Raw genomic sequence first — 11,538 nt, forward strand, 5'->3', positions numbered from 1 at the left:
ACTGCCCTGGGGCACACCTGAAGTTACGCTTGTTTCTGTTGAAGTCACCCCATTCATTCAGGACGACATACTGCTCTCTGTCTGTTAGAAAACTTTCTATCCAACCGCATATGTCATTGGATAGACCATAAGCAAGCGCTTTTTGGGGCAAGCAACAGTGCGGAACTGAGTTGAACGCCTTTTGAAAGTCTAGAAATATGGCATCAACCTGGGACCCAGTATCTAAAGCCTGTTGTATATCATGCACAAAGAGGGCCAGCTGTGTCTCGCATGACCGCTGTTTCCTAAAACCGTGTTGGTTTCTGCAGATCAGCTTCTCAGAGTCTAGAAAGGTCATTATGTCTGAACACAAAATATGTTCCATGATTCTACAACAAATCGATGTCAGTGAAATTGGCCAGTAATTATGTGCATCTGATTTTCTCTCCTTTTTATAGATTGCTATGACCTGGGCCTTGTTCCAGTTTCTTGGACCTTTCTGCTGTTCCAATGATCTTTGATAGATGATGGATAAGAATGGTGCTATATTTGTAGCATAGTCAACATATAATATTACGGGGATACCGCCTGTGCCAGATGCCTTCCTGGCGTCTAAGGATCATTACTGTTTTACAATCCCAGCCTGTAGATTAACTAGGCAAAATAGAGGCAAATGAGAATTAAGAAGGTTGATAAGTAACCAAGTAGTTGTCTGCATGTTACAGGTTTGCACAACAAATAATACAGGTTTCGTAAATGGATGACTGTAACCCTCACAAGCAGATGTCACTTTGTTTTTTCATAAGTTACTGCTCAAGACTCTACACAGTATTGTCCAGTCGCAAAGTGAGGATCTGGTATGATTTTAAATAGTTGTAGAGTGAATGCAATTAGTGTAAGAACTTCCCACACATCATACAGTTTCAACTTAAACTACTCATTAACTATAGAGGACACACACTCCTTTGAGTGCGTATTGATATCCCACAATCACAAAGTAAAATCACCAACATGTGTCACCTCATTACATCACAGTTATAATAAGAAAATGATGCAACAGTACTTGAGGGAACAGATCTGTGGCAATTCAGTACTGTCTGCGAGATGAAAAACTAATAGTCATCTCATGTCAGTTATATTAGGGAATAACACTGCTCACTACCTCATCAGTCAACATTACAGAAAACCATGGCCCACTAATTCAATACCACTCAAATCCCTTTGACAGGAAACAAAAATTACTAATTCTGAACAATCTGAGGAGGTAAAATGTGAAAATATGCCAGGAAAGTAGAAGATATAAAGTTATTGGCATAGAGGAACAAGACAAAACTCTAGATAAGGCAAATAAAATATAAATGTATTCATAAAACTTCACAAAAAGGAAAGGAAAGAATGCAATGAGTAATTAATGAATTCATGAAGTACAAAAATGGGGTGGCTAGAATGCATTTTGTGTAACGGGCACAATTTGTTTACAAACTTCTAACTGGCATTGAACAGTCCATGGAGGTACTGCTGGTCCATAGCGTTAAACGGTCACAGTAATTCGGTGATCAGACAAATTGCCATTGTCAGGTGCGTTAAAGATCTCAGCTACTGAGGGCCTGTGGCCGACTTATATCCATTCCCACCACAAGCTATATCCTCTGCAGTCCAAGCCCGATGGTGTGTATCACTAGTCATGGAAATGCTTGTGTCGGCATCTGTGGTGGTGTTGATGTAGTTGCTCTGTCTACCCTGGTCACCAGAGCATTGTGTTTGCTGAGTGTCTTTTTAATTAGACCTCGTGCTGGTTCCCAAGCCTTGCTAACTTTATAGCCACAGTCCTGATTGACAGGATTATCCCTGGTGCGAATTTCAATGGCTTCTCTAATGACACTGTTTCAGTATTTGGAAGTATGTGCTAAAATTCTGGTACATTCATATTCCATCATGTGATTGTCTGACAAACAGTGCTTTGTGACTGCCGACTTGGTGGGATATGTAAGTGTGCTGCTGGTGTTCTTGGCATCGATCTTTGATGGTGCACACTGCTTGTTCAATATATGTCTGGCCACATTGGCGTGGAACCTGATAGACTTTGTCCTTCTGCAGATCAAGGTCATCTGCGACACTCCCCAGTAATGCCCATTTTTGTTTGGGTGGGCAAAAGACAGTTCATACATATACATTTTCAGTATAAACCAGACTTCTCCCAATATTGCAACAGTGTACAGCATAAAGGCTGTGGCTACCTCTTCCTTCATGATTTTTTTCCATCTCCACAGTTCTGTAGTGGTGGAGTGAAGAGTGCAGATAACTTGCCATTCTGAGCATCAGTTTTCCTGGCAAACAGTTATAGGGTGTTCCTATTCTTGAGACAAACTCTCTGCATCTGATGTGGTGTGTACCCAGTGTACTAGTGCTTCTGGTACCCCATTCCTGTGTGCAGGGTGGTGGCAGCTATCTGCGCGCAAATACAGGTCACTGGGTGTTTTCTTCCGATACGCATCATGGTCCAGGGTGCCATCAGGTCTTCTCTGAACCCATGACATCAAGGAAAATCCCAGGAGATAAACTGAAGACTCTCAAATCTTAGAATCTTATCATCATCGCTTACATCTATTATTAAGAGGAACAGTACCAACAACAGCAGAAATGGTGCATAAAAACACAATCTAGTATAGTAACACATATGAAAACACTATTCTGAATTGAAGTTATAGGTAAAAAAGAGATTAGTCTGGGCTCTCAAATAGGAAAACATCCACAAGGAGAAATCTGCTCTGATGGCAGCACTTCCTGCTAATATGTCGGTACAGTAGCTGCGGCACATAGACGAGGACTGGCAGCAGTGGAGTAATATGTGAGGGTGGTGTTAGGTGCGGGGTATGGGGGCAATGGTAGGTGAGGCATGAGCGGTCGGTGTTAGGTGTGGTAGCCAGGCCATATGCATGCGATGCCCACATGGCTGCGGCTTGGGCTCTGGGTGGTGTGATGGGTGGGCAACACAGCTGGATGGTGGCAACAGCATGGTCCTCAGTGTGGACATCTCTGCTGGAAAGCAGTGTGACAGCACAGCCAGTCACACTGCACTCAGCAGTTGGATGGCACCCGTGGGCGACATGCTGCTGGTGTCAGGTGGCGCACCAAGCTTAGGTAAGATGCCTGCATGCTAGGCAAGACGGTGTGAATGGCAACGGCACATGGCGCATTCTCTCCCTTGCCCTCTTCACATCCCAGCTCCAGGTTAGTGCACAGGGACTGAGAAGTTGTGCCTGCTGTAAATGTCAAATGGGGGCCGGCATGCATGCAGTTGCAGTGCATGGTGTGGTTCAGTGCATTCCGTGAGGTTCGCCCCCACTGCGGTAGCCTATGCACTAGACTTTGGCGCTGGCCCTGATATGACAGGATCTGGCTGGAAGCATAGCTGGCGCACTGCAGCACTCAGGCTTGGCTCACAACAAAATAACAGTGGCAGATGCTGACCAACCACACAACATCAAATATGAACTAAAGGTGGCCAGCTGCCCTATGGACCGAAAGGTGGGAGTGGATTGTGATGCTGACACCAAAGTGCAGATGGTCGAGTGGTGAGGACTTGGGAGTGGGTGTGCAGGGCTGATATTAAATCGGAACAGGAAATTGGACAAATTCAGAGAATATGTTTCAGTATACAAAATACATGTTACCTACTACATCTACATACATACTCCGCAATCCACCATACGGTGCGTGGCGGAGGGTACCTCGTACCACAACTAGCATCTTCTCTCCCTGTTCCACTCCCAAACAGAATGAGGGAAAAATGACTGCGTATATGCCTCTGTATGAGCCCTAATCTCTCTTATCTTATTTTTGTGGTCTTTCCGCGAAATGTAAGTTGGCGGCAGTAAAATTGTACTGCAGTCAGCCTCAAATGCTGGTTCTCTAAATTTCCTCAGTAGCGATTCACGAAAAGAACGCCTCCTTTCCTCTAAAGACTCCCACCCGAGTTTCTGAAGCATTTCTGTAACACTCGCGTGATGATCAAACCTACCAGTAACAAATCTAGCAGCCTGCCTCTGAATTGCTTCTATGTCCTCCCTCAATCCGACCTGATAGGGATCCCAAACGCTCAAGCAGTACTCAAGAATAGGTCGTATTAGTGTTTTATAAGTGGTCTCCTTTACAGATGAACCACATCTTCCTAAAATTCTACCAATGAACCGAAGACGACTATCCGCCTTCCCCACAACTGCCATTACATGCTTGCCCCACTCCATATCGCTCTGCAATGTTACGTCCAAATATTTAATCGACGTGACTGTGGCAAGTGCTACACTACTAATGGAGTATTCCAACATTACGGAATTCTTTTTCCTATTCATCTGCATTAATTTACATTTATCTATATTTAGAGTTAGCTGCCATTCTTTACACCAATCACAAATCATGTCCAAGTCATCTTGTATCCTCCTACAGTCACTAACGACGACACCTTCCCGCACACCACAGCATCATCAGCAAGCAGCCACACATTGCTATCCACCCTATCTGAAAGACCATTTATGTAGATAGAAAACAACAGCGGACGTACCACACTTCCCTGGGGCACTCCAGATGATACCCTCATCTCCGATGAACACTCACCATCGAGGACAACATATTGGGTTCTATTACTTAAGAAGTCTTCGAGCCACTCACATATTTGGGAACCAATCCCATATACTCGTACTTTAGTTAGGAGTCTGCAGTGGGGCACAGAGTCAAACGCTTCCCGGAAGTCAAGGAATATGGCATCCGTCTGATACCCTTCATCCATGGTTTGCAAGATATCGTGTAAGAAAAGGGCGAGTTAAGATTCACAGGAGCGATGCTTTCTAAAGCCGTGCTGATGCATGGACAGCAACTTCTCTGTCTCAAGGAAATTCACTATATTCGAACTGAGAATATGTTCGAGAATCCTGCAACAAACCAATGTTAAGGATATTGGTCTGTAATTTTGAGGATCCGTCCTTCTACCCTTCTTATATACAGGCGTCACCACCGCTTTTTTCCAGTCACTCGGGACTTTACGTTGGGCAAGAGATTCGCGATAAATGGAAGCTAAATAAGGAGCCAATGCAGTAGAGTACTCTCTGTAAAATCGAATTGGAATCCCATCAGGACCTGGCAATTTATTTATTTTCAACCCATTCAGCTGCTTCACAACCCCAGGGATGTCTATCACTATGTCCTCCATACGGATCTCTGTACGAGACTCAAACGGTGGTATGTTTGTACGATCCTCCTGTGTGAAAGATTTCTCAAATGCTAAATTTAAAATTTCAGCTTTTGTTTTGCTGTCTTCCGTTGCCAGGCCAGACTGATCAGTGAGTGACTGGATGGAAGCCTTCGACCCACTTACCGATTTTACATAAGACCAGAATTTCCATGGGTTTTCAGATCTTTTGCTAATGTATGACGGTGGAGGTGGTTGAATGCTTCGCGCATCGCTCTTTTTACAGCAGCACGAATCTCGAGTAACTTTTGCCTGTCCTCATTCTCCCGATCTTTTTTGTACCACGAGTGGTACTGTCTTTGCTTCCTGAGCATTCTCCGAATTGCGCTGTTAAACCACGGTGGGTCTTTTCCGTCCGTAACCCACTTTTTCAGCATATACTTGTCCAATGCGTGATTTACAATGTGTTTAAAATTTGCCCATAATTCTTCCACATTCATCGTACCAGCAGTAAATGAAGTCGATTCATTTACTAAGTGGGATGCTAACAACTGCTTATCTGCTCTTTCTAGTAAGAATACTCTCCTAGCCTTCTTGACCGACTTTTTAACTTTCGTAACCATAGTCGCAATGACAACATAATGATTACTAATCCCTGTCTCAACACTGACATCATCGATGAGGTCTGGTCTGTTCGTGGCTACCAGATCTTAAATTTTTCCATTGCGCGTTGGCTATCGATTTAGCTGCTCAAGACAGTTTTCGGATAATGTGTTCAAAAGTAATTCACACAACGGCTTGTCTGTACCACCTGTAATGAATCCATAGACATCCCAGTTTATACTAGGTAGGTTGAAGTTGCCTCCGACTAATATAGCATGATCCGGGTACTTCTGTGATGCAGAATGTAGACTCCCTACTGTAGGATAGTCTAGGTGATCAATTAAGTGGGTGACAGAAGAGTGGTGGTTTATGTTAAGGCCGGTCATGGAGTGCAGAGCTGCACTGCATTGGAAGAAAGATGTCTGTTCCCCTCAGGGTCTAGATCAGAGGGGAGGGAAGTGACTGAGTTCTGCTTTCCAGATTTCTCCAGCATACAAATGACCTGCCTCCCACGCATGCTATTGGCTAATCTGGCGGTGTGAATTTTCCAGCAAACTTCAGCAACGAGCTGAAGGCACCTCTTGTCAGCAGCTTTAACCATATAGAACTGCCTTGGTTCTGAAAGGTAGGTAGAGTTGAAGTTACTCTGCAAGAAAACGTGTAAAGACTTGACTGGGGCCTTTGAAACAGAATTTTTAAACTAATTGCCTAAAGTAGTCCTTGACTGGCTGCCATCTTGTGTGTAAAATATCCATCTCAAAATCACTATATACAAGTTTCTACGAAGAACAAAAATTTAGAATGACCAGTCAACAAAAAGTTCGTTTTTTATTACATCCATTGTCATTGTTTCTTGCATATACTCTGGGTACGTCATGCTTCTCCAGTACAGGGTGGTAAGCAGAGTGCTCCTATATCATGCCTGCACAGGTACTCACTCTTGCAAAGGTACTGCGATCGCTGTCCCCTCTTGAAGACACGCATCACGCTTTGGTATGCTTCTCCACTTGCGAATAACACAATAAATCTGCACAATAGTTACTGTAACTCATTTTATAGTCTTTCATTCTCGAGTATTATTTATCATTAAGAACATGTAGGGGTACATATCACTCTTCCAGAGTGATATGTAACACCACATGGTATGTAATGTCAATGTAAACAGGACAAAAAATGCAGCGGATTTTCAGAAGGACTAGCAGTCACACTTGCAATCGTAGGCAAACAACATGTGTCCTATAATACTGTGCAGTTTGAATCACTTGAGAATGCCAGAAGACAGTTTTTATTAGATGTTTTGTTTATACTCTTTGATGGGTACCATGAGGTGTAAATAATGAGATAAGTTGTAATGAAGGCTAAAAGTATTATTCACATAAAAGTAAATGTTGAGACTTGTTCTGGGTCCACACACATGTTGTAAGCAACTGTTTATATACAGGCCCAGTCAATAAATATGCGGAAAAGTTGCAAAGTTTGTGCTGCTTTGTTATTTTATGCTGGTGTCCTAGAGCTATTATCAGATGGGCTTGGTGCACTTGCCTTGCAAACACACTGTTGGGATTCAGTAAAATAAGATGGCAGTAGTCTTGCAGGTTTGCATCAATGTGGAGCAGCTGAATGTCATTGGATTTCTGGCAGGTGAAGGGTTGAAACCAGCTTAACTGAAATCCTCCTTTGGTTAGCAATGCAATATGGTGAAAGCTGTTTGAGTCAAACTTGAGTGTACTAGTGGGAATTGTTAGTTCAAATGGGATTTAACAAGTGTTGAAGATCCACCATACCCAGGGCACACTCTCTGTGCAGTCTTGGAAAACAACGTTGGGAGAGTTGATGAATTGATACAAGAAAACAAGTGTGTTATGGTGACTGATATTCCAGGAATGATGAACATGTCTGATGAGCCTACCATATTGTACATGACATGCAGGTAGTACAAGGCTGAAGGGGATGCAGTTCTTCACCATATTGTAATTGGAGATGAAAGTTGGTTGCATTTTTAATCCACTGGAAGAAGCTCTTAAGCTCTTAGTGGCTCGAGGTTTGCTGATGAGGAAATCAAGTAGCAGTGCATAGCTGGTTACACACATGCCCCCCACGGATTCTTTGCATATGGAACTGAGAAGCTTGACCAGTGTTGACATAAATGCATAGAACTTGAGGGGAATTATGGTGAAAAATAAATAAGTGTTTTATTCTGTTTTATAGGATCTTTTAAAAAAAATTATGGTCTTTTATTGAAGGATTCTTATCAAAACTGGTGGAAAAAGTTACCAGTTTCTTTGCATTGTCAGCAAGTGGGATACTTCACATCATGTTTTTGATTTACTGCCACTGGTAGGCAGGTTGGTTGGGTCAGCCTTGCTCTTTCAAAGGAACCATCCTGATATTTGATTGAAGCGATTCAGGAAAATCATGGAAAACCTAAATCAGGATGGCCAGACATGGGTTTTAACCATCATTCTCCTGAATGCAAGTCCAGTGTGCTAAACACTGCACCATCTATCTCACTCAATACCTGCCATTGCTATGTATCAACATGTACCACAATGCATAACTCAAGTGATCTTCTGTGCTTTGAAGAGCCCATGGATAATGTTCTTGTTGCCTTGCCAGCCCGTGTGCCCTGTGATGTGAGGCGAGCAGCAGTACACTTGTTGGTCTGTAGATTCTGTACTCCATAACACGATTGTGGTTTTAGAGTATATTTTTTGCTCAGTTTGTTGTTGTCTTATCTTGAATTAATAACTGTTCTGCTGCACTATGCCCCATCTATCGGTTGTTAGCATGCTACAGTTAGTAGTGACCTCTTTCATCATGTGCCTGCACGACCTTTGTCATGCAACATTCATTGGACATTTATGATATACCCACAATCTAATGCACTAATATTGTGAATCTTCCCCATCCACAACTAGGCTTATCATGATGAACAGTATGAGGCCTTATGATATCTGAGTTATGTGACTGTCATACATGGTGCCAAAGAGTTCAAATTTATCTCTTCCTGAATAATGATTACCTGTTAAATAAATGTTATTCAGAATGATTGTCAGAGTGACATCCTATTTTGTTCTGATTGTAAACTGGCCACTGAGAGACAGTTGACCTTGTGTAGTGAGGCATAAAAATAAGAATGGCTAGTCTGCAGAAGGCACATTCTCTCCCTGCACATGCAGCAAAGCTGGGATTGTGTGTAGTGTAAATTACAGAAGCAGCAAATGAAAATGTTCAGCACTTACCTGTGGCACAATGATTACTCACAGCAGAAAAACCTTCAGCTACCACTGTCCCCAATGTCTGACTAGAAGCAATAGCATTCTCAAATGTCCATTAAAGTTGTTTTGGCATAACTGTGCCTTTCATACAGTACAATGATTCAGCTGAATGTATACTAGACAATCATCCTTCCAGTAAGAAGCAGAGGGCGTCTCTTAAATTATAGTCAGCATGAAATTCCATTAAAGGAACAAGTCACGCTAACACCAAAAACATACAAAAAAGTTATTAGAACTTCACATTCATGCATGATAACGCCTCTAATAGAAGATATCATTTTTGAAAGAGAATTTATGTGAAGAACACACATCACTGTATGAATCTGTTTGTCGAGGACACACAGCTCATGTAATGTTAAAAAAACCTGTCACACTTGTCCATACCATTCACCATTTGTGATATGTCAGACAAATGAAATAAGTCATTGTATAGCATGTAATCAGTGAGGCATGTGCCCAAAAAATGTAAACAAATTGTGGACTTCCAGGTCTACTGTCAACACACAATCTGAAACTGCTGTTTATCTGATCTCAAGGTCTGAGGAACTAATGACAAAATTGATTAATTTCTCGTGATTGGGGTTCAGTCGCAAAACTTTTTAAATGTCATCATAGACTAATGCTGAAAATAAATAATTTCTACAGTCAGTGGTGATCCTTTTTTTTCCCCTCCTCTCTCTTTAATCATGCCAAAGACAAAATTGTATGGATATCTCATTTTCCTGTTGGATGAAGATTCCCAACATTTTCAAGTAGCTAACACAACTTTTGGACTATAAAAATATAACTACATCCCCTTTTGGATAGCCAGTGCCCCCAATTGTCTTTCAAATATATTGAAAACAACTTCTACAAAGAATCTTAGATGATAAATTATAAAGTTCATATTCTTTGACTGGGGCTTTGTGAGAACAGCGTTTTATAAACATAAAAACATTAGTTACCATATGTCAATAGACTAGGTTCATACAAAAATAACTTTTTTCACACTATCTGAGTGTTTAGGACACACACTTAGCAGCACATTGAAGTGCTAATCAAATCTCAACTAATAAATCCTGAAGCATTTTGGTATTTACTAGGGAAAGTCAACCATTATGGAAAACTCATTATGAGTGCAATTCAAATTTCATACTCCTTAAATAATTTATGGGAAGTTGACGCTATTTATTAATGGATAAAATCATACAAATATCAAAAAAAGTTTTGCAGCACCTCGGTTCCGGAACCTGTACAGAAATTTGAATAGAGATGAACATAAGCATCATTTCTGCCTTTTTATTGCTCATGAAAACCACACATTGCATGTTGTACCAAGATACAGTAGGACCTTCAGAGGTGGTGGTCCAGATTGCTGTACACAACAGTACCTCTAATACCCAGTAGCACGTCCTCTTGCATTGATGCATGCCTGTATTTGTCATGGCATACTATCCACAAGTTCATCAAGGCACTGTTGGTCCAGATTGCCCCACTCCTCAACAGTGATTCGGCATACATCCCTCAGAACAGTAGGTGGGCCACATCATCCACAAACAGCCCTTTTCAATCTATCCCAGGCATGTTCGAAATGGTTCATGACTGGGAAACATGCTGGCCACTCTATTCGAGCAACGTTCTTATCCTGAAAGAAGTCATTCACAAGATGTGCATGATGCGAGCACGAACTGTCGTCCATGAACACGAATGCCTCGCCAATATGCTGCCAATATAGTTGCACTATGAGTCGGAGGATGGCATTCGCGTATCGTACAGCCCGTTATGGCACGTTCCGTGACCACCAGCAGCATATGTTGGCCCCATGTAATGCCAGCCCAAACCAGCAGGGAACCTCCACCTTGCTGCACTCGTTGGACAGTGTGTTTAAGGCATTCAGCCAGACCGGGTTGCCTCCAAACACGTTTCCGACAATTGTCTGGTTGAAGGCATATGCGACACTCATTGGTGAAGAGGATGTGATGCCAGCACTGAGCGGTCCATTGGGCGTATGTTGGACCCATCTGTATCACACTGCGTGGTGTCGTGGTTGCAAAGATGGACCTCGCCATGGACGTCAGGAGTGAAGTTGCGCATCATCCAGCCTATTGCGCACAGTTTGAGTCGTAACATGATGTCCTGTGGCTGCACGAAAAGCATTATTAAACATGGTGGCGTTGCTGCCAGGGTTCCTCCGAACCATAATCTGTAGGTAGCAGTACATCCACTGCAGTAGTAGCCCTTGGGTAGCCTTAGGAAGGCATGTCATGGACAGTTTCTCTCTCTCTCTAGCTCCTCCATGTCCGAACAACATCGCTTTGGTTCACTCTGAGATGTCTGGACACTTCCCTTGTTGAGGGCCCTTCCTGGCACAAAGTAACAATGCGGACATGTCCGAACTGCAGTATTAACTGTCTAGGCGTGGTTGAACTACAGACAACACAAGCCGTGTAGCTTCTTCCTGGTGGAATGACTGGAACTGATCGACACTCGGACCCCCTCCGTCCAATAGGTGCT

Source organism: Schistocerca americana, chromosome 4, assembly GCF_021461395.2.
Source record: "Schistocerca americana isolate TAMUIC-IGC-003095 chromosome 4, iqSchAmer2.1, whole genome shotgun sequence".
Taxonomy (NCBI): Eukaryota; Metazoa; Arthropoda; class Insecta; order Orthoptera; family Acrididae; genus Schistocerca; species Schistocerca americana.